At 46.3% G+C, this 25,344-nt stretch overlaps 3 protein-coding genes across 6 annotated transcripts in view; 1 reads left to right on the top strand and 2 right to left on the bottom strand.

Moving 5' to 3' along the window:
- Positions 1-2,540, bottom strand: part of LOC309541370 (uncharacterized protein) — a 113,134-nt gene extending 110,594 nt beyond the window's left edge. The window contains exon 1 of the mRNA XM_082239181.1: positions 2,526-2,540. The gene's annotated coding sequence lies outside the window, so the exon portion shown is untranslated. The remainder of the gene's footprint in view (positions 1-2,525) is intronic.
- Positions 1-25,344, top strand: part of LOC309541270 (uncharacterized protein) — a 174,165-nt gene that overhangs the window by 93,357 nt on the left and 55,464 nt on the right. The window lies entirely within an intron of this gene.
- The window catches only part of LOC309541297 (uncharacterized protein), a 132,911-nt gene that overhangs the window by 91,157 nt on the left and 16,410 nt on the right, over positions 1-25,344 (bottom strand). The window contains exons 1-5 of one of the 2 annotated variants that reach the window (XR_014223694.1): positions 24,222-24,411; positions 22,841-23,013; positions 20,755-20,897; positions 19,534-19,711; positions 6,873-7,124 (exon numbers count right to left, since the gene is read on the bottom strand). The gene's annotated coding sequence lies outside the window, so the exon portion shown is untranslated. Of the gene's footprint in view, positions 1-46; positions 186-1,661; positions 1,840-6,872; positions 7,125-19,533; positions 19,712-20,754; positions 20,898-22,840; positions 23,014-24,221; positions 24,412-25,344 lie in introns of those variants that run through there. The other variant, XM_082239005.1, reaches the window with a different exon arrangement.

Genomic DNA, 25,344 nt, shown 5'->3' with positions numbered 1-25,344 from the left:
GGGTCATTTTTCCACCCTTGGTGCCCACCCTGCACTCAGCTCTCACCTGTGGCTTCCAGAAGCTGTCAGCATGCAACAGGGGTTCAAGCAACGGCTTCAACCGGCCGGCTAAACCAGGTGAGGAAAGCTGATGGGTCTCAAATCCTTGGGGCACTGGGGAATTCTGCTGCACCTGAAGTCAAGCCCTGGTGGATGGAGAGGAGGAGAACAACCGTGAATCCCACAGTCCAGGAGGCAGATTCTGCCTGTGCGGAAGAGGAACGTGAAGGGCAGGTGGGGCACGTCGACCTGGAGGCTTGTTATCTAGTCCCAGGGTTACTCTGACCTTGAATTGTATAGAAATTACAGTATTGAAATGTGCCTGCTCCCACTTCCTATTCTGATATTACTCTACTCTGCTTGTCTGTTTCTTACTTGAGTGCTGTTTTGGTTTGCTAAGTCAGGGTTTTACTGTGAGTTACATTTTTCCTATTTTTTGGATCCTGTCATGCTTATCTGTCTTCAGTAATAAATTTCTCAGCTGAATTATTATTTTTTTCCTGCCTCTGAGTGTTTTCTCCTACTCTGCTAACTATACATCAATCATTAAGGAGGAGCAAGATCTGCAACCTAAAGCCATAAACAGCCTCGCCCCTGTGGACTTGAAGGAGCATCTTCACCCCCATCGTTCAGTCCAGACAGGGAGGTCCGCCTCCGAGGGTCTTTTGCTGGTTCCCATGCAGTTAGAAGTGAAGTTCCAGGGAACCAGGCAGAGGGCCTCCTGCCCCATGGAATGCCCTCCCTTCAGAGGGCTAGGAAACAGGCAACTATCTGACATTTAGAAGACAGCTGTATCAGGAGGTTTTTAATGTTGGATGTTTTACTGTCTTGTATATGTACTGTAGGGACGCGGGTGGCGCTGTGGGTTAAACCACAGAGCCTACGACCTGCCGATTAGAAGGTCAGCGGTTTGAATCCCCGTGACGGGGTGAGCTCCCGATGCTTGGTCCCTACTCCTGCACGTCAAAGTGCAAGTAGATAAATAGGTACCGTTCTGGCAGGAAGGTAAACGGCGTTTCCGTGCGCTGCTCTGGTTTGCCAGAAGTGGCTTAGTCCTGCTGGCCACATGACCCGGAAGCTGTATGCCGCTGGATCCCTCGGCCAATAAAGCGAGATGGGCCCCGCAACCCCAGAGTCGGCCACGACTGGACCTAATGGTTCGGGGTCCCTTTACCTTTACCTATATGTACTGTAAGCTGCCCAGAGCGGCTGGGGGAAAATACTAATATATAACTTCTACAGTGGAACCTCAGGTTACAGACGCTTCAGGTTACAGACTCTGCTAACCCAGAAATAGTACCTTTTATTAAGAACTTTGCTTCAGGATGAGAACAGAAATCACATGGCGGCAGGAGGAGGCCCCATTAGCTAAAGTGGTACCACAGGTTAAGAACAGTTTCAGGTTAAGAACGGACCTCCAGAACGAATTCAGTTCTTAACCTGAGGTACCACTGCACTATTATTATTATCATGTGATTTTTTGTGGTTATTTTGGAATTCGTACTGCAATATCAGCTTATGCAATGTTATGGGTGGAGAAAATCACAGGGTTGCTGTAAAATATAATCCCACCCACAAACTCTCATTCACATACAGTCTGTGAATTTGGGAATGACACACACCTCACCTGTGCTAATACTGGCAGTCTTTGGCCTGCACAGGCACACCTGATGTGTAGAGCCACCAGCCACAGGCACTGTCTATCATGAAAATGGGTCCTTTGACTGGGAAGATTCATGCAGTCGCTGTCATCGGATGCTGAAGGATTGTATCTCAGCTTGTCAGTCACTCTGACATTGGCTACAAAGAATAAGAGGAACAGAAATGCTTTTGAGGTGCAACTTCTCTATCAGCCCTGAGAGCCATTCCATGGACTCTGCACCCCTGTTTCTGAGGACAGGTGTCCATTATCCTCATCCTCAAGAAAGGACAATTAAAGATGGAAGCCTGAGAGAGAGGAAAAGGTTTCTGGCTGCTTCCTGGGTGGGATTGCGGAAGCCAAGAGCCGCTTCTGAGAAGGCCTCTCCCCTCCCCTCTTCCTCTGGGGATTTCCTCTCCTCTCCAGGGGACCAATGGCTGGAATTGGAAGAACCGCTGCGTCCGGACAGGGCAGGGACTTATGGGGTGGGAAGAGGATGGAGGTTGCAGGAAGGAAGGGGTGGGGGGACACGACCCCCCACTTTCTAGGGATCCCTCCTCTTCGCCTTGAAGGGGGCGCTTCCTTGCCCCGGGGGTTCCCCCCTCCTACCTCCGCTCCTGGCACCCCCTGCACCCAGAGTGCCGGGATCCTGGCCCCACGGAAGGCGCCTGGGGGAGCTGGCGGAGGTCTCTGGGTCCTTACCCCCTCCCTCTCCGCCCCCCGCTGCCCCTTTACCTCTTTGTCCTCGCTCCCGATTCTCATTTCTTTCCTGCAACATCTACGGGGGGGTGGATCCTTCTCTTCCCATCCTCCCCTTTCCGAAAGCGCGCCCCCCCCCTATAGCTACGGCGCAGAGCAGCAATCCGGAGTGGAAGCTCCACTTGCGGGAGAAGCAGGCAGGGTGGGAGGGGGGCTCCCCCCACATTCCCGGAGCAGAAGCCGGATTGGAGGAGGAGGAGGAAGGGGTGGGATGTTTGGGGGCGGGATCTGGGGTTGTGGAGGCGGGGTGAGAGGAGGATGTGCCGGGAGGGGAGGGAAAGATTGGGGGCGGGCAGAGAAAGGTTTTCCCCCTCCCCTCTTCCTTCTGGGATCAGGAGAGCGGGGGAGGGGCTGATCCCGGAGATCCAGCTGCAAAGTGGATCCCTTCCCACTACAAGGTTTGCATTGCAAAATGCTCCCCTCCCCCACCCCACGAGCTTAGATCCCTCCGTGTTTTAGGTATTGATGCTGCAGCCCCTCTGCCCCCCCCCGAAGTTCCCTTAAGAGCCCCACGTTGCACGGGGCAGGCTCACCTGCAGCGAAACAAAAGCCAGCTGCCCTGGCCGAGTGGAGCCAGGCGGGGGGGGGGCACCGTGGGGACCCTGGAAAGGTGCCCCTAGAAGAAATGCGCCTCCCCAGTTGGAGGCAGCCCCCCTTCTCTGGGGCTCAAGTGCTGCCGGTGGGCTTCCCAGAAGAGGCCCCTGCTTGGCCCCTGGGAGGACAGGGGCCCCCTTGGGCCTGATTCTGCAGGGCTCACCTGACGCTCTGGTGCAAGTGAACCCCCCTTTGTCCTTCAGGGAGAAGAGGGTTTCCCAAATTTGGGTCTCCAGCTGCTTTTCGACTACGGCTCCCATCACCCTGAGCTAGCAAGACCAGTGGTCAGGGATGATGGCTATTGCCGTCAGGATCTCCAGATGGCTCTGGCAAGTGAGCCCAGCTGCGTGTGACAAGAGTGGGCGGAATTCCATCCTGCTGTTATGGAAATTACAAGGGTGGGTGTGTTTACCATCTGACATTATCCCCTGGGTCCAAAACCCCTCTCCCCTCAGTCGCACAAGAACAACACACACATCGTATAAATACAGGAAATAAATGGAAATTATGGACTTTGTGTTTTATGAATGGGATTTATGAATAACTGAAGCTCACCAATCAAGAGTGCTATGTTTTGACAGCTAGCCAATGGGGGAATCCGTAGACGGCTGAAACTGCCTCCAAACCGGCCATTCAGCTCAGCCTTTGCATGGTTGTCTCAGCGCCCTCCTGCTGCTCAGACTATGGGCAAAGTATATTAAATGTACCCATTATGGTTTCAATTGCCTAAAGTTGCTACACTGTTACAAAGATTGTGTCTGAATGTATCCTTTCAGCTTGACAGCTCAGGGAAAGATACCTAACTTTGCAAATTCATATAATAGCCATTCTTTAACCAATTCTTCCCATTCCAATGCCATTTTAAGGTGAATTTAGGCCTCACCCTCCTCCATGACCCTGGAAGCGGATAGTCACGTAGGCAGCAAGAACAGGGCCTCCTGCCATAATCCCCCGAGCGTGAGAGCATGTACACTTCGCCCCACCCAGGGAGTGACCAAGGGGCGACAACAGACTTCCACAGAGGCAGCTGGCCAAGCCAGGTCTTCTGGAAGCCCATCTCAGGAGAAGCCCTGAGGGCAAGGATGTATGTCGATAGTTTTATTGTTCTCTGGGTGGTGGGTACTTGAGAGGTGTCCGGAGATGTACCTGATAGAAGGAGGAACTGCTGAACTTGTGTAACCCTTTGATACCCCTCCCCACTTGTGACATACTAGTGAGGATGCTGCTCAAAATGTATTCTGGGTGAAGGGGGGGGAGTTAAAAAGGTTGATGTCACCCCAGGCTCGGGGTTCTTGCTCTGTGTGGGAATCTCTTGCGCAACAATAAAGATTGTGGTCTACTGATCGCCGGTTTGCTCCCAGATTACAGTGGTACCTCTAGTTACGAACTTAAGTCGTTCCGGAGGTCTGTAACTCTTCAAGGTTAGCGGAGTTTGTAATGTGAAGCGTTTGTAACATGAGCCGTTTGTAATTCGAGATACCACTGTACTTGGCTGGAACTTCCTTCTTTCACTGACCTCACAGACTCATGGGGGGACTTGCACCCCAACGAGCTGGGACCTCTCAACCCGGGATTTTCCTTATCACTGGCCATCCCCTTTGAGTATAGGGCTAAGTGCCCCTATTCCTCCAGCAGGAGCGATTGTGGGGATTCCATTCAGCTGTGCCGTTCCCAAATGGCAATTCTTCTTCAGCCATGGTGGGAGCAGACGGGCTGGAAGCTGAAGAGGTTTCCCTTGGAGTAGGCTTTGCTTCACTTTCTGCTGACCTCAGTCTCTTGGATTGTGGCCAGCTTTCCTCTTCCATTTCCCTGAATGCTGAGCAGTGTTGGATGTGTGGGGAAGCAAAATTCACCCCAGAACTTTTCTGCAGGGTTCCCTCTGCAGTGCAGTGCAGAAGGAGGGAGGGGGGAACACGTACTAATAAAGGGACAGTACTCTGAATGGAGAGGAGCAGAAAGCGGAGTCCCCTCAAGATCAGTATTGCGACCTGTGGCTTTTCAACTTGTTCATAAATGATCTAGACTTAGGAGGGGGCAAAGTTTGCTGATGGCAATAAAATGTCCAGGGTTGTTCAAAGAAAGAGAGAATGCAAGGAGCTCGAAAAGGAATTCTTCAAAGGGGGTGAATGGGCAGAAAATACAGTTCATTGTCAATGAGATTAAAGTGATGCATGTTGGGACAAAAAAAACCCTACACCCTTTAATATAATTTACAGGCTCATGGGGTCTGAACAGGGTTTCTTTGTGTGCTCTAGGAGACCAGGGGAGAGGGGAGCTGGTCGCAGCAGGAGGGGGGGGGTCTCCCTGGATGCTTCAGCAGCCGGCCTCCTCAGGGTCTCCTGGCCCCCTCCTCTCCTCCCTCTGAGTCTGAACTGCTCTCTACCCCAGCCTCTTCCTGCTCACCAAACCCTGTTTCCTCCTCAGCTTGCAACACCTCCCCTCCCGGTCTGCTCCCTTTCCTCCCTCTTTCTGCTCACTGCCATCCCACCACCAGTCCCCAGGATCTAAGCCTTCTTCCCTTGTAGGTCCCCCAACTGGTGCCTCCCCCCCCCGGCACCCAGCTGTTCCATGACAGAAAAAGCAGAAACAACAGTAAAATCAGTATGATAGCAATATGAACTGTGGGCCTCTGGTAGGAAAACTCTCTTGCAGCATGACTGAATAAAAACTTCTGGGACTATGGAAAAGTACTACCTTCCCCAAACCCCAGAATAAGGAGGAGCTCTGGGGTTGCCCCATGGGGTTCAAGAGTGAAGATGGGCCCATCAGGACACTTCCCTGGTCCCTGCAGCCCCTCCGTTCCCCTCTTGCAATTAGGCTTGGGGGAAAATCACCCATTAACTTACAGTATTATCAGTTTTCTTCAGAATGCTTAGGAGGCAGGGATGAAGTTTGGGTGAAGGAGCAGTGCTTGGAGATCATGCGGTGGGGGGGGGGATGACAGAGTTTGGTGCAAAAACCGTCTTGCATGCTTGAGTAGAGCAACTCCAGGGCATGAGCCAAGTAGCAGCAGGGTAGGGGCCACGTGCAGAGCAAGTCCCACACTGAGGTCAGAAACACACACAGAGGCAGCAGGACTTCTTCAGTAATAGTTTACTGAGCTTTCAAAGCATACAGTTCTCACTGGGTCCCCAGTGAGGCACAAAACGTAGCCAATCCAGTTTCAGCAATATTAAAATACAGCACAGGATATCCAAGTCAGGCACACAAACCGGCAGAAGGGAGCAAGGGAGGAAAGAGGCTGGAAGGACACAGGGCAAAGGATGTGTGTCTTTCGCTTCCTGTCATCTGGGAGTGAAGTCAGCAACTCGAAATCTGCAGGGGCTTCACGAAGAAAACCTTTCTGCCAGGCAAATGAGCATCCCAGAAATCCAGATTCACCAACTCCACCTCACTATCAAAAGGTACCTTACATCTAAAATTATACTCACTAGAGTGAGACGTTACCTTCATTATTTCATTACTATACAGATTTACATATAAACAGCAGAACCACAAATACATGACATGCTTTTAAAATGGATTTTCTGCTGAGTTCATTGCTGTGAACAAAAGAGTGGACTCTGAAAGGAACATGTCCCACACTCCATACATCTAAATGGGTTCTCCCCTCTGAGTCCTTAGATGTTCCTTAAACACTCCATTATAACTAAAGCACTTTCTGCAATCTTTCCCTTTAAACAGCTTCTCCTCTTTGAGGGTTGATGGGTTTGTAGGGTGTCAGCTGTTAAAGTTCTTCCTGTCCATGAGTCTGTGGATGTAGGACTTCCACTAGGACTGAACCTCTGTCTACTTGACATTTATAGGGTTTCTCTCATGTGGGAGTTTGTTGATGTAAATCAAGGGTTCCACTCAGACTGAAGCTCCTTCCAAACTCCATACATTTAAATGGTTTTTTCCCTGTGTGTCTGCTGAGGTTTTCTAAGATTTCCCCTTTGACTGAAGCTTTTTCCGCACTTCATGCATTTAAATGGTTTCTCCCCTGTGTGAGTCCGATGATGTCTTCTAAGGCTTGCATTGAAACTGAAGCTCTTTGTATTGATGGAAGAGATTCATAAAGACCAAGCGGGCTTTCTCCCGGGAAGACACTTGTCTTATAATTTGAGGAACTTAATTGATATTTTGAAAAAAACTAGAAGTGAATATAAACACTAAAGCAGTTCTGATATTTGTGGGTGCGGAGAAAGCTTTTGACAATATCTCTTGGAGTTTCATGAAGAAGAACCTACAGGGGATGGGGGTAGGCCAAGGTTTTGAAAATGGTATAGGTGCAATATACTCTGAACAAAAGGCTAAATTAATTGTAAATAATGTGGTGACGGAAGAATTTAAGATAGAAAAAGGGACACGACAGGGGTGCCCAATCTCCCCACTGCTTTTCATATCGGTCCTGGAGGTTCTGCTGAATATGATTAGAAGGGACCAGTTGGTCAAAGGTATACAGGTCGGAGCCAAACAGTACAAACTGAGAGCATTTGCAGATGACTTAGTATTGACGTTCCAGGAGCCAGAATCTAGTACTAAAAGGGTTTTAGAATTAATTCAAGAATTTGGTCAAGTGGCAGGATTGAAACTGAACAAGCTAAAAACTAAGGTTTTAGAGAAAAATTCAACACCAATTGAAAGAGAGAGGTTTCAGAATGAGACAGGCCTGACTGTGGTTAAGAAAGTGAAATACTTGGGGATTAATATGACAGCCAAAAATGGGAACTTATTTAAAGATAATTATGAAACATGTTGGACAGAAGTGAAAAAAGATTTAGAAATTTTGTCAAATTTGAAGCTTTCACTGTTGCGTCGTATTGCTGTGATAAAAATGAATGTATTGCCTAGAATGTTGTTTTTGTTTCAGACATTGCAAATTGTGGACAAGATGGACTGTTTCAAGAAGTGGCAGAGAGATATCTCTAGATTTGTCTGGCAGGGCAAGAAGCCCAGAATAAAATTTAAGATATTAACTGATGCAAAGGAAAGAGGTGGATTTGCCCTGCCAGACTTTAAACTTTACTATGAATCAGCAGCTTTTTGCTGGTTGAAAGAATGGCTACTTCTTGAAAATACAGACATTTTGGATCCAGAAGGCTTTAACAACGTATTTGGATGGCATGCATATTTATGGTATGATAAGGTCAAAGCACATAAAGCATTCAAAAATCATATTGTCAGGAAAGCATTGTTTAATGTTTGGATAAGATACAAGGATTTATTGGAAAATAAAACCCCATTAAGTATAAATGATTGATGTATATAAGTTAAAAGTTGATATGTAAACTGAATTAAATATGATAACAAATTAAGGCTAAAAATTTAGGGATAAGAACTTGTTGGATAAATATTTGGACATGGAATACAAGAAGGGGAGGTGAGGGGAAGTTCTGGAAGAAAGTTATTGAAAATTTGGATTATAAAGGGGGAAATTTTCTTTTTTGTTCTTTTTTCTTTTTAGCTTTTGTACTACTTGAAACTTTAATAAATATTATTTAAGGGGAAAAAAGAACATTGGCTTCCAGGTGGAAAAATCAAAATTAGAAACAGAACTGTTAGAACCCAAAACTAAGATTTTGTCAAAGATGTATAACTTGCTGTTGAAATGGAATACTCAGGATGAAATGGTGAAATCTGCTATGATTAAATGGGCACAAGATGTTGGACATAATATTATGTTTGCTGACTGGGAACAGTTATGGACCACAGGTATGACGTTTACGGCATGTAATGCCCTAAGAGAGAATATTATGAAAATGATTTATAGGTGGTACATGACCCCAGTCAAGCTTGCAAAAATTTATCATTTGCCCGATAATAAATGCTGGAAATGTAAAGAAACTGAAGGTACATTCTTTCACCTTTGGTGGACGTGCCCAAGGATTTATTTATTTTTTAAAGATATTTATTGAAATTTTAAATAATAAAACTAACTTTATAATCAACCAGAAAAAAGAAAACATTATCACATTCAAACAGAAACAGAAAAATACAGCAAAAAAACATACAAAAAGTAAATAAAAGAAAAACAGAAAAACAGAAAAAACATGAAAATCCAATTTTTTACTTATTATTTTTATAACCTTCTTTCCTGACTTCCTCACACCTCCCTTTTCTTTAACACACTCATATTCAGCAGTACCTTACCTTCTTTCAAATCTTATTCTATATTTATACTTTCCAACCTATTATGTCTCCAATTTTCCTTTCCTTGTAAGTCCATTTTTACCTGTTCTTTATAACTTAATCCCTTTGTGCCATTTAGTTTAAATTTGACATAATATTATTCAATTCTTTTTCACCCTTATTCTTTTAAAACATTTTTTACATATTCCTTTCAAATATGTCACTAATGCCATATTATCTTTATAGTCTGAACATCATTTTAACATTCAAACACTTTGCAATGTTTTTGCAGGTAGTCTTTGAACTTCTTCCAATCCTCTTCTACTAACTCTTCTCCCAGGTCTCGGATTCTGCCAGTCATTTCTGCCAATTCCATGTAGTCTATCACTTGCATCTGCCATTCTTCCAGGGTGGGTAAATCTTGTGTCTTCCAGTACTTTGCGATGAGTATTCTTGCTGCTGTTGTTGCATACATAAAAAAAGTTCTGTCCTTCTTTGGCACCAATTGGCCGACAATGCCCAAAAGGAAGGCCTCTGGTTTCTTAGGGAAGGTATATTTAAATACCTTTTTCAGTTCATTGTAGATCATTTCCCAGAAAACCTTGACCTTTGGGCACGTCCACCAAAGGTGAAAGAATGTTCCCTCATTTTCTCTACATTTCCAACATTTATTATCAGGCAAATGATATACTTTTGCAAGCTTGACTGGTGTCATGTACCACCTATATATCATTTTCATAATATTTTCTTTTAAGGCATTACATGCCATAAATTTCACACCGGTGGTCCATAACTGTTCTCAGTCAGCAACATAATGTTATAACCAATGTCTTGCGCCCACTTTATCATAGCTGATTTGACCGTTTCATCCTGAGTGTTCCATTTTAACAGCAAGTTATACATTCTTGAAAGTACCTTAGTTTTAGGTTCTAACAATTCTGTTTCTAATTTCGATTTTTCCACCTGGAAGCCTATTTTTTTATCCATATTAAAAACCTCTCTAATTTGATAATAATGTAGCCAATCTTGCACTTTATCTTTTAATTTCTCAAAACTCTGCAATCTCAATGTGTCTCCATTTTGTTCTAATATCTCCCAATATTTCGGCCACTTGGCCTCCATATTGAGTCTTTTCAGAGCCTTAGCTTCCATGGGTGATAGCCACCTTGGGGTCTTGTTTTCTAATAAATCTTTATATCTTATCCAGACATTAAACACTGCTTTCCTGACAATATGGTTCTTGAATGCTCTTATGAATTTTAACCTTGTCGTACCACAGATATGCATGCCACCCAAACGCATTGTTAAACCCTTCCAAATCCAAAATGTCAGTGTTCTCCAGAAGTAGCCAGTCTTTCAACCAGCAGAATGCTGCTGATTCATAATACAACTTCATGTCAACTTCTCGGTAGTGGCGCCCGTCCTGTGGAACGCCCTCCCATCAGATGTCAAAGCGATAAACAACTACCTGACATTCAGGAGACATCTGAAGGCAGCCCTGTTCAGGGAAGTTCTTAATATGTGACATTTTAGTGTATTTTTTATCTTTGTTGGAAGCCGCCCAGAGTGGCTGGGGAAACCCAGCCAGATGGGCGGGGTACAAATAATATATTATTATTATTATTATTATTATTATTATTATTATTATTATTATTATTATTATTATTATTATGTCTGGCAGGGCAAACCCCCCTATTTCTTTAGCATCAGTCAATATTTTAAATTTTATTCTGGGCTTTTTGCCCTGCCAGACAAACTTAGAAATGTCTCTCTGCCACCCCTTGAAACAGTCCATGCTGTCCACAATCTGCAAAGTTTGAAACAAAAACAGCATTTTTGGCAGTACATTCATCTTTATGGCAGCAATTCAACCCAACAAGGAAAGCTTCAATTTTGACCAAATTTCTAAATCTTTTTTAACCTCTGACCAACATTTTTCATAATTATCTTTAAATAAATTCAAATTTTTGGCCGTCATATTAATCCCTAGATATTTCACTTTCTTCACCACATTTAAATCTGTCTCCTTCTGAAACCTTTCTTTTTCCATTGTTGTCAAATTTTTCTCCAAAACCTTAGTTTTTTGCTTGTTTAATTTAAATCCTGCCACCTGACCAAATTCTTGAATCAGTTCTAAAACTCTTTTCGTACTAGATTCTGGCTCCTGTAATGTCAAAACCAGGTCATCTGCAAAGGCCCTGAGTTTATATTGTTTAGCTCCGACCTGGATTCCTTTAATCAACCGGTCCCTCCTAATCATGTTCAAGAGCACCTCCAGGGCCGAAATAAATAGCAATGGAGAGATAGGGCAACCCTGTCGTGTTCCTTTTTCAATTTTAAACTCTTCTGACACCACGTTATTAACTATCAATTTTGCTTTTTGTTCTGAATAGATTGCGTCTATACCATTTTCAAACCCCCGTCCTACTCCCATTCCCTTAAGATTTTTCTTCATAAAATTCCAAGAGATATTGTCAAAGGCCTTCTCCGCATCAATAAAAATCAAAACTGCTCTTGTGTTAGTGTTCGTTTGCAATAACTCCAAAATATCAATAATGTTCCTTGTATTGTCAGACAAATGTCTGCCTGGGAGGAAGCCTGCCTGGTCATTATGGATCACTTCATTTAACACTCTTTTTAATCTGTTAGCTAAAATATGTGCAAAAAATTTATAATCCACATTTAAAAGGGAAATGGGACGGTAGTTCTTGAGTTGTGTCTTTTCAGCTTCAGATTTTGGTATAAGTGTGATGAAAGCTTCTTTCCATGACTCCGGTGCCTTCTTCCCCTCCATAATCTCGTTGCACACCTCCTTTAATGGTTGAATTAAATAGTCTTTCAAAGTCTTATAATACTTGGAGGTTAACCCATCCGGCCCTGGAGACTTGCCCAGTTGCATGTTCTGAATGGCACCTTCAATCTCCTGTTCCGTTATCTTATGGTTCAATATTGTCTTGTTTTCTTGAGATAGTTTTTGTAATCCATTAGTTCTTAAAAATTTGTCTATATCCGTCTCTTTCTGCGGCCCCTGGGTATAAAGTTGTTTGAAGTATCTCTGGAAGCATTTTCTAATCTCCACAGGATTTGGATATTTCTCCCCTCAATCTCAAGATTGGTAACCGTGTTCAACTTCTGTCTTTTTTCAACTGCCATGCTAGCAGTTTTCCACATTTATTAGCCGATTCAAAGGTCTTTTGTCTCATTTGTTTGATTTTCCATTTGACTTCCTGATTTATCAATTTCATATATTGTACTTGATATAATTTAATTTCTCTCAGAATCTCCTGTGACTTTGGTTTCAATCTTAATTTTTTCTCTCCTTCTTTTATTTTCTCCAAAATTCTGTCTTTTTTCTCATTTTGGGTTCTCTTTTTTATTGCATTCTGTTGTATCAGAAACCCCCTCACCACCGCTTTACTTGCATCCCAGATTATTCTTTTTTCCACTGTGGTTTTCAAGTTTACTTCAAAGTAGTCCCGCAGGTTCTTTGGGGCCTTCTTGACAATCTCTTGGTCTCTTAATAAGGTGTCATTCATATTCCATCTGAAGGAGCCAGTTAAATTTAATCTCATTTCCATCTTTACTGCATTATGGTCGGAGCAGGTTTTTGGGCAGATTTCCACCTTTCTAGTCTTGGGAGCCAATCCTCTAGTTATCCATATTTGGTCAGTTCTTGTCCGTGTCATTTTGGCTTCAGAGAAGAATGTCCCTTCTCTTCCTAAGGGGTTTTTTGTTCTCCAAATGTCAATCAGATCCATGTTGTCAGTTAGTTCAAAAAAAGTTTTTAGTAGCCTGCCCTCTTTTGTGATGCTTTGACTTTGCGCTTTATCCATATTCGTAGATACCACCCCATTCATTTCACCCATCATAATTGTCAGAGCTGCTTGAAGATCCTAGCTCACAGAGGATCACGCTAGCCAGCGATCATTAAGTAAAAGTCTTTATTGAGTTACAGTTTCCATTCTCACGCTGCTGCGTGCAACTCTACGTCTAGTAGATAGATCGGCGAAGCTCCGTCTGAGTCTCCGCCCCGTGTGCACCAACTTAATATCCTATCCCGGCTCCACCTTTTCCGCCTGACTGTCCTCCTCTGGGTCCCTCTACCCCCCCGGGGTCTCTTCCTTCCGGGATTCTTCTGACGCTGACCCCCCGGACCCTCCTGTCTCCTTGCGCCGGGCTTTAGGACCTGGCTCCCTTTCCGGGCTGCTTACTGCGCCGCCTTCCTCTGCATTTGAACTTGGCGCGCGCGCCCAACCTTCCACTTTCCGCTTAACCGTTTCTTCGCTCCCCGATGGAGGTGTGGCCACTCCTGACTCGTGCCCTCCCTCCTGTGGTGAGCTGCCAGCGCTTGATCCCTGGCGCCCTTCCTCTTCCCTGCTCTCTGGCGGTGACGCTGGTCCCGATTTCCAACTGCTCTCCTCTGAGTCCCCTCTGGCTCTATCTTCCTGGGGTGCCCCCCTAGACTCCCCCCTTGCCCTGGCCACTGGTGCTCCTTTCTGTGAATCCTCTGATTCACTGGAAAGACTCGGAGATCTCGGGTCGTCGTCATCACTCATCTTTTCTTCTGCCTCCTCCCCTTCGCTCTCTGTTTCCTCCCTTGCCCTTGCCTCTGCTCCTAAACCCCTGACAATAATGATGTTATTATAGTCCACATAATCCAGCAATGTCTCATGCAACTTCTTGTAAAATTCCGACTTCCCCTCATTTGGTGCATAAATTCCCAAAATCAAAAAAATTTCTCCTTGGATTTGAATTTCAATTGCCAAAATTCTTCCTTGCTCATCTTTAAAAAGAAATTTTGGTGATAGGCTTTCTTTTGCATAGATAGCAACTCCTCTCTTCTTCACTCTATCAGATGAAATAAATTCTTGACCCAGTCTCTTATTGATTAAAACTTTCCTATGGAGCCTAATCACATGTGTTTCCTGTAGGCAAATTAAGTCTAATTGTTCCTTTTTTAATAAATGAAAAATCTTCTTCCTTTTCTCAGGGGAATTAAAACCATGAATGTTCCAACTTAGTAGTTGCAGAGACATGTTGAGATAGTTCTATTCTCCCTTTGGCGGTGGTATCACTTTCTCAGGCTCATCAGAACCCAAAGGTGTAGGTATAAAACTTTGTGGTCCAGATCCTGAGGCTCTTGATTCTCCTTCAGTCCCTTTCTGAAGGTCTTCTCCGTAGTCAAAACAAAAAAAATTCCTTCCAGTAGCACCTTAAAGACCAACTAAGTTAGTTCTTGGTATGAGCTTTCGTGTGCATGCACACTTCTTCAGATACACTGAAACAGAAGTTGCCAGATCCTTCTATATAGTGAGAAGGTGGGGAGGGTATTACTCAGAAGGGTGGTGGGAATGGGTGATTGGCAGATAGCTGCGATGAGCCTGTTGACGACTCTAAACGACTGCAATGGGTCTTACAGGAAAAAGCAAGGGGTGAGAAGGTGAAAAATGGCTTTGTCATGTATAGTGAGATAAGAATCCAATGTCTTTGTTCAGACCAGGTCTCTCCATGGTTTTAAGTTTGGTAATGAGTTGCAATTCAGCAGCTTCTCTTTCCAGTCTATTTCTGAAATTCCTTTGTAGTAAAACAGCTACTTTGAGATCTTGTATAGAATGTCCTGGGAGATTGAAGTGTTCTCCTACTGGTGTCTCTGTCTTGTGATTCTTGATGTCAGATTTATGTCCGTTTATTCTTTGGCGTAAGGTTTGGCCTGTTTGTCCAATATAGAGAGCTGAAGGACACTGTTGGCATTTGATGGCATATACAATGTTAGACGATGAGCAATTAAATAGTCCTGAGACGGTATGTGTGATGTTGTTGGGGCCAGTAATGGTGTTGTCCGGGTGTATGTGGCAGCAAAGTTGGCATCTGGGTTTATTGCAGGCTCTGGTGCCAGTGTCCGTGTTAAGTCTGGTTGTAGTATTATTGTGGGTTAGGAGTTGTTTGAGATTGGGTGGCTGTCTGTAGGCAATGAAAGGTCTTCCTCCCAGAGCTTGAGAAAGAGAACTGTCATTGTCCAGGAGAGGTTGTAGATCTCTGATGATGCGTTGTACTGTTTTAACTTGGGAGCTGTATGTGATGACTAGAGGTGTTCTGTTGTTTTCTTTTTTGGGTCTGTCTTGCAGCAAGTTCTCTCTGGGTATCAGTCTGGCTCTGTTGATCTGTTGTCTAACTTCATCTGCTGGGTATTTTAGTTCTAAAAAGGTTTGCTGTAGATCTCTTAGGTGAGAGTCTCTGCCTGTAGAATTGGAACAGATACGGCTGTAACGTAGTGCCTGGCTATATACAATGGACTGTTTGGTATGTTTGGGATGGTAGCTAGAGGCATGTAGATATGTTTGTCGGTCAGTTGGTTTACGGTATAAGGTGGTGTCTATGCGCCCATCCTGTATTTTTATAGTAGTGTCAAAAAAATGTATTTCTTGCATAGATTGATTCATTGTTAGGTTGATTGTGGGGTGAAATCATTGAATTTTTGGTGGAAGGTGTCCAGGGTCTGTTGACCATGTGTCCAGATGATAAAAATATCATCAATGTATCGCAGGTACAAGAGAGGTTTGAGTGGGTAGGAGTTTAGGAAACATTGTTCTAAATCGGCCATGAAGATCTTGGAATACTGTGGGGCCATGCGGGTGCCCATTGCTGTGCCGCTGATCTGAAGGAACAGGTCATCACCGAATTTGAAGTTGTTGTGGGTAAGGACAAATTGGCAGAGTTTGGTGGCAAAGTCCGCTGTGGTTTTATCTGAAATGGTGTTCTGAAATGGTGGGAACACACTACAGCACTGTGGTCCTCTGGTGGGAAAACTCCTGAGAAGCATGATTGAATCAAAAATTCTGGGACTATGGAAAAATACTATCTTCCTCAAACCCCAGAATGAGCAGGAGCTCTGGGGTTGCCCCATGGGTTTCATGAGCGAAGATGGGGCCCCCAGGAGACTTCTCTGATACCTGCAGCCCCTCCTTCCCCCTCTTGAAATTAGGCTGGGGGGGAAATCCCCCATTCAATTTCAGTATTTCAAGTTTTCTTCAGAACACGCAGGGCAGGAGGCAGCGAAAAAGTTCTGGTGAAGCAGTGCTGGGAGATCATGCGGTGGCAGAATGACAGAGTATGGTGCAAAAACCAAAGGTACTTTCATCTAAAATTATACTCACCATTGTGAGATGTTGCCTGATTTCATTATTATAGTTTTACATATAAACACCAGTTACAGATAGGTAGCCGTGTTGGTCTGCCATAGTCAAAACAAAACAAAATCCTTCCAGTAGCACCTTAAAGACCAACTAGGAGAGTTCTTGGTATGAGCTTTCGTGTGCATGCACACTTCTTCAGATACACATGCACACGAAAGCTCATACCAAGAACTAACCTAGTTGGTCTTTAAGGTGCTACTGGAAGGAATTTTTTATATATAAACACCAGAACTTCACATATACCTCATGCTTGTAGGAATGATTTCCTGCTGAGTTCATTGCTCAGAGTGGACTCTGAGAGGAAGACGTCCCACACTCCATACATCTAAATGGGTTCTCCCATGTGAGAGTCCCTAGATGTTCCTTAAATAAAGGCAAAGGTAAAGGGACCCCTGACCATTAGGTCCAGTCAAAGACGACTCTGGGGTTGCGGTGCTCATCTCACTTTATTGGCCGAGGGAGCCGGGCTACAGCTTCTGGGTCATGTGGCCAGCAGGACTAAGCCGCTTCTGGCGAACCAGAGCAGCGCATAGAAGCGCCGTTTACCTTCCCATCAGAGCGGTACCTATTTATCTACTTGCAATTTGACATGATTTCAAACTGCTAGGTCGGCAGGAACAGTGACCGAGCAACGGGAGCTCACCACGTTGTGGGGATTCGAACCACCGACCTTCTGATCGGCAAGTCCTAGGCTCTGTGGTTTAACCCACAGTGCCACCCGTGTCCCTGTTCCTTAAATACTCCATTATAAAGAAAGCACTTTTTGCAGTCTTTTCATTTAAACTGCTTCTCTTCTGAGTTTGTTGATGGTCTGAAGGGTTTCAACTCTTAAAGTTCTTCCTGTCCATAAGTCTGTTGAATTTGAACTTCCACTAAGAGTACTTTCCTGATTTTACCGTATTTTTTGCTCTATAAGACTCACTTTTTCCCTCCTAAAAAGTAAGGGGAAAGGTGTGTGTGTCTTATGGAGCGAATGCAGGCTGTGTAGCTATCCCAGAAGCCAGAACAGCAAGAGGGATTGCTACTTTTGCTGCGCAGCAATCCCTCTTGCTTCTGGGATGCAGAATATTTTTTTTCTTGTTTTCGTCCTCCAAAAACTAGGTGTGTCTTATGGTCTGATAAGTCTTATAGAGTGAAAAATATGGTTATATGGTTTGTCTTTTGTGTGAGTCTGTTGACATAAATCAAGGGTTCCACAAGGGGGCAAGACTTGCGGGCGGCAGCCTACAGCCCGAATCATGGGGCACGCTGCAGAGCCCGCCCCGTGCTTCGGGCAGATGTCCACAAGCCTTGCGCACCGGGTTCGCAAGGCTTGCAGGCAGCAGCCTGTTCTGGGGGCTGGGGTCGGGGGAAGCCAGCCAGGAAAAAAAATATTTTTTCTTTATTTCCCGACCCCCCAAAAAAAACTAGGTGCGTCCTATGGGGCGAAAAATACGGTATCTGGTTTCTCCCCTGTGTGAGTCCGCTGATGTGTTCTAAGGCATCCTCTGTTACTAAAGCTCTTTCCACACTCCATGCATTCAAATGGTTTCTCCCCTGTGTGAGTCCGTTGATGTCTTCTAAGGTCTCCACTCTCACTGAAGCTCTTTTCACACTCCATGCATTCAAATGGTTTCTCCCCTGTGTGAGTCCATTGATGATTTCTAAGGTTTCCACTCTGACTGAATCTCTTTCCACACTCCATACATTGAAATGGTTTCTCCCCTGTGTGAGTCCGTTGATGATTTCTAAGGTTTCCATTTTCACTAAAGCTCTTTCCACACTCCATACATTTATATGGTTTCTCCCCTGTGTGAGTCCGTTGATGATTTCTAAGGTTTCCACTATCACTGAAGCTCTTTCCACACTCCATACATTCAAATGGTTTCCACCCTGTGTGAGTCCGTTTATGTCTTCTAAGACATCCACTATCACTGAAGCTCTTTCCGCACTCTATACATTTATATGGTTTCTCCCCTGTGTGAGTCCGTTGATGGTTCCTAAGGCTTCCATTTTCACTAAAGCTCTTTCCACACTCCATGCATTCAAATGGTTTCTTCCCTGTGTGAGTCCGTTGATGTCTTCTAAGGTCTCCACTCTCACTGAAGCTCTTTTCACACTCCATGCATTCAAATGGTTTCTCCCCTGTGTGAGTCCGTTGATGATTTCTAAGGCTTCCACTCACACTGAAGCTCTTTTCACACTCCATGCATTCAAATGGTTTCTCCCCTGTGTGAGTCCGTTGATGATTTCTAAGGCTTCCACTCTGACTGAAGCTCTTTCCACACTCGATACATTTAAATGGTTTCTCCCCTGTGTGAGTCCGTTGATGTCTTCTAAGGACTCCACTATGACTGAATTCCTTTCCACACTCCATGCATTTAAATGGTTTCTCCCCTGTGTGAGTCCGTTGATGATTTCTAAGGTTTTCACTCCGATTGAAGCTCTTTCCACACTCCATGCATTTAAATGGTTTCTCCCCTGTGTGAGTCCGTTGATGATTTCTAAGGCTTCCACTCTGACTGAAGCTCTTTCCACACTCGATACATTTAAATGGTTTCTCCCCTGTGTGAGTCCGTTGATGTTTTCTAAGGTTTCCACTCCGACTGAAGCTCTTTCCACACACAATACATTTATATGGTTTCTCGCCTGTGTGAGTCCGTTGATGTCTTCTAAGGTCCCCACTCTGACTGAATTCCTTTCCACACTCCATGTATTTAAATGGTTTCTCCCCTGTGTGAGTCCGTTGATGTTTTCTAAGGTTTCCACTCTGACTGAAGCTCTTTCCACACACGATACATTTATATGGTTTCTCGCCTGTGTGAGTCCGTTGATGTGATCTAAGGTGTGCACTCTTACTGAAATCCTTTCAACACTCCATGCACTCAAATGGTTTCTCCCCTGTGTGAGTCCATTGATGTGATCTAAGTTGTGCACTCTGACTGAAGCTCTTTCCACACTCCATGCATTTAAACGGTTTCTCCCCTGTGTGAGTCCGTTGATATCTTCTAAGGCTTCCACTATTATTAATGTTCTTTCCACACACCATACATTCATATGGTTTCCCCCCTGTGTGAGTCCCTTTGTGCAATTTAAGGTTTCCACTCTGACTGAAATTCTTCCCACACTCCCTGCACTTAAAATGTTTTGTCTCTGTGTGAGTCCGCTGGTGTGTTCTAAGTTTTGAGTTGAAAGAGAAGCTCTTTCCACACTACATACCTTTAAATGGCTTCTTTCCTTTTTGTGTTCGTTGATGTGAACTATGTGTGCTCATTCAGTGAAGCATATTCCACATTTCACACATTTTAATGGCTATTCCTAATGAAACGATAGGTGCCCTCTCCCCTGCAATTCTTTCTTCTCCATCACCTTTTTCAGAGTGGGCAAAAAGCAAATCCTGTTTGGGTTTCAAGGAAGAGAACAAAGAGAAAGAGAACACATCAACCTCCATTAGCACCTTCTCTTATTTCAACATCTCTTACATTCTCCCATGTGCTACCCATGTTCCCAATTTTTAGGAAATGAAAATGGTATGATGTCAAATGGCAGTAATGCATCAGGATCCTTTCAAGATCCTCAATTATCTTTAATAACACAGCATGATCTTGGAATACTGTTGTCTTGTGGGACTGCCTTTCAAATCAAGTGGTTGCCCCCATTTCCACCTTTAGTTCTTCATGAATCACCTGCACATTCCCACTGACCTCAGGAGGTCCATATGGATTATTTTGGGAGACCCAGGCCTACATCTCTTCCAGGGACTGTGGTCTGGGTCAGTCAGAGAACTAGTGACAAGGCTTGGTGCTTGGGGTCAGCTGAATGGGTGCTCAGGGAAGCTCCTGTTCTTGGAGATGGACCTCCGTCTAAATGCCTCACACCCCAAAGGTTCTTTATAATGATGATGTGCTGCCTGATCCTGTGCTTGTCTTCTGACAGAGGACTATCCTAATCTGAAAGGCAGGATATTCAAGGCAAGGAGATAACTGTTCTTCATGGTAGGTAGACATATTGGTCTGACACAGTTGAAGTAAAAAAGTAAAAAAATAGTCCAGTTGCACCTTAGGTTCTAGATATAAGCTTTTGTGTGCATTCACAGTTCTTCATATAGTGGGAGATGGTAGTAGGAGTACCCTTCTGAGAAAAACCCCACCCCACCCTCCCACGATATACAAGGGTCTGGTGACATCTGTGTCAGTGTATCTGAAGAATTGTGCATGCACACCAAAGCTTATACCTAGAACAATCTTAGTTGGTCTCTAAGGTGCTACTGGACTATTTTTAAATGTTTTATTTCAACTGTGTCAGACCAACACGGCTACCTACCTGAATCTAGATCTCATGGGGTGTTGGGGATAAGTAGTTCCTTTGGTGGGGAACATGTCCTGCACCTCCTGGGGTCATTTTTCCACCCTTGGTGCCCACCCTGCACTCAGCTCTCACCTGTGGCTTCCAGAAGCTGTCAGCATGCAACAGGGGTTCAAGCAACGGCTTCTACCAGCCGGCTAAACCAGGTGAGGAAAGCTGATGGATCTCAAATTGTTGATGGGCTGGGTGGGGAATTCTGCTGCATCTGAAGTCAAGCCCTGGTGGATGGAGAGGAGGAGAACAACCGTGAATCCCACAGTCCTGAAGGCAGATTCTGCCCGTGCGGAAGAGGAAAGAGAAGGGCAGGTGGGGCACGTCCACCTGGAGGCTTGTTATCTAGTCCCAGGATTACTCTGACTTTGAATTATATATAAATTGCAGTATTGAAATGTGCCTGCTCCCGCTTCCTATTCTGATATTACTCTACTCTGCTTGTCTGTTTCTTACTTGAGTGCTGTTTTGGTTTGCTAAGTCAGGGTTTTACTGTGAGTTACATTTTTGCTATTTTTTGGGTCCTGTCATGCTTATCTGTCTTCAGTAATAAATTTCTCAGCTGATTTTTTTTTCTGCCTCTGAGTGTTTTCTCCTACTCTGCTATCTATACATCGATCATTATGGAGGAGCAAGATCTGCAACCTAAAGCCCTCCTCAGCCTCGGCCCTGTGGACCTGACGGAGCATCTTTACCCCAGTCTTTCAGTCCGGACAGGGAGGTCCGCCTCCGAGAGTCTTCTGCTGGTTCCCTTGCTGTTAGAAGTGAAGTTCCAGGGAACCAGGCAGAGGGCTTCCTGCCCCATGGAATGCCCTCCCTTCAGAGGGCTAGGAAACAGGCAACTATCTGACATTTAGAAGACAGCTGTATCAGGAGGTTTTTAATTTTTGGATGTTTTACTGTCTTGTATATGTACTGTAGGGACGCGAGTAGCGTTGTGGGTTAAACCCCAGAACTTAGGACTTGCTGATCAGAAGGTCAGCGGTTCAAATCCCTGCGACAGGGTGAGCTCCTGTTGCTCGGTCCCTGCTCCTGCCAACCTAGCAGTTCGAAAGCACATCAAAGAGCAAGTAGATAAATAGGTACCGCTCTGGCGGGAAGGTAAACGGCGTTTCCGTGCTCTGCTCTGATTCGCCAGAAGCGCTTAGTTCTGCTGGCCACACGACCCGGAAGCTGTACGCCGGCTCCCTTGGCCAATAAAGCGAGATGAGTGCCGCAACCCCAGAGTTTCCCGCAACTGGACCTTCCGGTCAGGGGTCCCTTTACCTTTACCTATATGTACTGTAAGCTGCCCAGAGTGGCTTGGGGAAGATACTAATAGTATAACATCTAGAGTGGTGCCTCGGGTTACAGGCGCTTCAGGTTACAGACTCTGCTAACCCAGAAATAGTACCTTGGGTTAAGAACTTTGCTTCAGGATGAGAACAGAAATCCTGCTCTGGTGTGTAGGGATATTGCGGAGTGGACTGTGGGGTCCGGAGGGAGACACTTTACACCAGCAGGCAGCCACAATCTGCCTGCACGCGTGACCTTGGGGTGCAGGGCAACCCCCCCCCCCGACAAGCCACAGCTGTCTGTACATCGTTCCACCTCTGCCTGACCTTTTGCGATCTCAGCAGTTTGCGGTGTCCTGTCTGTAACCCTTTTCCATGAGACGTTTGTCTCCATTCATCATACATTGAGCAAGGGGGAAATGACGCTGTGGAACAGGTGCCAAAATAGCTTTGTACCACCCCACGATTTTGGGACGGAAGATGTAAAGGTCACAGCCCAAAAATGTATTTGCCTGGCTTGCATACTTGTGTCAATAAAAGGAGGCTCCACAGGAATGGCAGTAGCTCGCTTCAGCCCACCTGTGCGCAGCTCACATGATGATCAACACCTGTCTTGGGCAGCAGGAGGCCCCATTAGCTAAAGTGGTGCTTCAGGTTAAGAACAGTTTCAGATTAAGAACAGAGCTGCAGAACGAATTCAGTTCTTAACCCGAGGTACCAGTGTACTATTATTATCATCTTGTGATTTTTTGTAGTTATTTTGGAATTCGTACTGCAATATTAGCTTACGAAATGTTATGGGTGGAGAAAATCACAGGGTTGCCGTAAACTATAATCCCACCCACAAACTCTCATTCACACACACTCTGTAAATTTGGGAATGACACACACCTCACCTGTACTAATACTGGCAGTCTTTGGCCTGCACAGGCACACCCGGTGTGTAGAGCCTCCAGCCACAGGCACTGTCTATCATGAAAATGGGTCCTTTGACTGGGAAGATTCATGCAGTCACTGTCATCGGACGATGATGGGTTGTATCCCAGCTTGTCAGTCACTCTGACATTGCCTACAAAGAATAAGAGGAACAGAAATGCTTTCGAGGTGCAACTTCCGTATCAATCCTGAGAGCCATTCCATGGACTCTGCACCCCTGTTTCTGATGACAGGTGTACATTATCCTCATCCTCAGCGGAAAAGACAATAAAGATGGCAGCCTGAGAGAGAGGGAAAGGTTTCTGGCTGCTTCCTGGGTGGGATTGCGGAAAGCAAGAGCCGCTTCTGAGAAGGCCTCCCCCCTCCCCTCTTCCTCTGGGGATTTCCTCTCCTCTCCAGGGGACCAATGGTTGGACTGGGCAGAATCGCTGTGTCTGGACAGGGCAGGGGATTATGGGGTGGAAGGAGGATGGAGATTGCAGGATGGAAGGGTGGGGGGGCAGGACCCCCACTTTCCAGGGATCCCTCTCTGGTCGCCTTGAAGGGGGGGCATTCCTGGGTGGGAGGGAGAAGCCAAGGCGGCCCCTCCGGAGATTCCCCAAGGAAGGCACGATGGAGACCCCCCCAAGAGTGGTCTTCCTATCTCCCCCCCTGCCAATGCTGCCTTCCCTCCTCCCCCCACTTCCTCGACCCCCTCCCTCTCTCCCGGAGTCTCCCCTGCATCCGGAGGCTTCCTTGGCACCACTCCCCCCCCACGTCCTGTGCCCCCATCTCTCCAGCTGGAGGGGCCCCCCAAGACGAGCCGGGGAGGGACAGGGGGGTCTCAATCCCTCGTGCCCGTTAACCCTTTCGTGGTCCACCTCTCTCTGCGCGGAGCCCCCAGCGCTCCGGATATTCCCAGCGGGCGCCACGATGGAGACTTCTCCCCCAAGACTGGTCTTCCTATCTCCCCCCCCCCCCGCTGCCCTTCTCTGACTCAGGGATGCTCCCCTCCCTCCCCCCATTCCTCGACCCCCTCCCTCTATCCCGGAGTCTCCCCTGCACCCAAAGGCCCCCTTGGCTCGGGTCACCCCTCGCCCTGCGCCCCCATCTCTCCAGCCGGAGGCGCCCCCCCCAAGAGAACATGGGAGGGACAGGGGGTCTCTATCCAGGCGTCTCTCGCGCCGCTTAACCCTTTCTGGCCCGCTTCTCCGCGCCCCAGGGAGTCCTCGTGGGTGGGCGCCCCATCTCCGCCCCTTCGCAGCACGCGTGCCGGGATCCAGGCCCCACGGAAGGCGCTTTGGGGAGCTGGAGGGGTCTCTGGGTCCTTTTCTCCCCCTCCTACCCCCGCGACCCCTTTACCTCTTTGTCCTCGCTCCGATTCTCATTTCCTTCCTGCAACATCCACGTTGGGCGGGGATCCTCCTCTTCCCATCCTCCTCCCCTTTTCGAAAGCGCCCCCCCCCCAGATCTACGGGGCAGAGCGGCAATCCGGAGTGGAAGCTCTACTTGCGGGAGAAGCAGGCAGCTTGGGAGGGGGGCTCCCCCCTCATTTCCGGAGCGAAGCCGGATTGGAGGAGGAGGAGGAGGAGGAGCAATGTATTGGGGGCGGGATCTGGGGTTGTGGGGGCGGGATGAGAGAAGGATGTGCCGGGAGGGGAGGGAAGGTTTTGAGCGGGGGGGGGGAAGGAGGAGGAGTAGAAATCCCCCCCCCGTCTTCCTTCTGGGATCAGGAGAGGGGGGAGGGGCTGATCCCGACAATCCAACAGCGAAGTCACAAAATGAGTTCTGCATTTAAATCAGATCAGACTCCGAGTTCGTGTTTTGGCAACATGACAGGTCTGTCTGTCCGTCGGGATGCCTCAGGATTCCTGCTCGCTGCCTTTTCCTGGCCAGCCTGAGAGATCACTGGAAAGGGAGGATTTCTTGACTCCAGAATCCATCATCACGGACCCGTTTCATTCAGACCCAGAGATCTGCTCTTTGGACAAGCCTGCTTGGATCATGGGGATCACCAATGGATCATGTGGTCAATCACTGGATCATCCATGATGCCATACCCGTCTCACGGGGGGGGGGGGGGCTCAGGATGAATCTCCTGCCACGTGACTGGGGGAGTCTGGAGGCTGACGGGGGTCAGACAGGGCTGCTGTTTTGCTCTCCTTACTATTTCTGCTCAGGTTTTACTGAAATGGGTGGATTCATTGAGGAAACGGGGCTACGTTGCAAAGAGGCCAATGTGTATACTTTGTTACCACCCAGTGAGTTGTGTTGCAAAGGCCATTTGCAGAGAGGCTCCTATTGTGTCACCTGCGGCCACATGCCGGAGTTTGGGTGTTTTGTGGAAATGTGTCTCTATAAATGCACTTATCCCCTTGCGTTTATAATGGCAAGACATTAAATCCCACGAGATGTGCAAACTGGCTGCTTTTGGAAGCACCACTCTACAGCCCTGCCTGTTGCACGCTTACTTAGGAGTAACCCC

The sequence above is a fragment of the Podarcis vaucheri genome, assembly GCF_965113315.1.
Source record: "Podarcis vaucheri genome assembly, chromosome: 10".
Taxonomy (NCBI): domain Eukaryota; kingdom Metazoa; phylum Chordata; class Lepidosauria; order Squamata; family Lacertidae; genus Podarcis; species Podarcis vaucheri.
Note: the sequence above shows the minus strand (reverse complement) of the source record. Positions and strands in the feature narration are given on the sequence as shown.